Source organism: Plasmopara halstedii (assembly GCF_900000015.1).
Source record: "Plasmopara halstedii genome assembly, contig: Scaffold_816, whole genome shotgun sequence".
NCBI classification, from domain to species: Eukaryota; Oomycota; class Peronosporomycetes; order Peronosporales; family Peronosporaceae; genus Plasmopara; species Plasmopara halstedii.
This window is the reverse complement of record NW_020187732.1, coordinates 1152329-1152550: the sequence shown is the minus strand read 5'-3', so window position 1 is coordinate 1152550 and position 222 is coordinate 1152329.

Genomic DNA, 222 nt, shown 5'->3' with positions numbered 1-222 from the left:
TGCAAATAACAATATGATAGTCTGCATTGCGATGGTTTCATTACAGTGGTGTGCTAGTTGTTGTTGAAAATGCGCCTCGTCGTGCAGACTAGTGGCGCAGAGGAAGCGTTTCGACGAGCAGCCGTCAACCGGTAGAGATCGGTATTACCGGTGTGGACAGGCTGATTGCGCAAGTTGCGGTTTCGTGGGTTAGCCTAGTAACCAGTGAAGTATCCAGCAAGA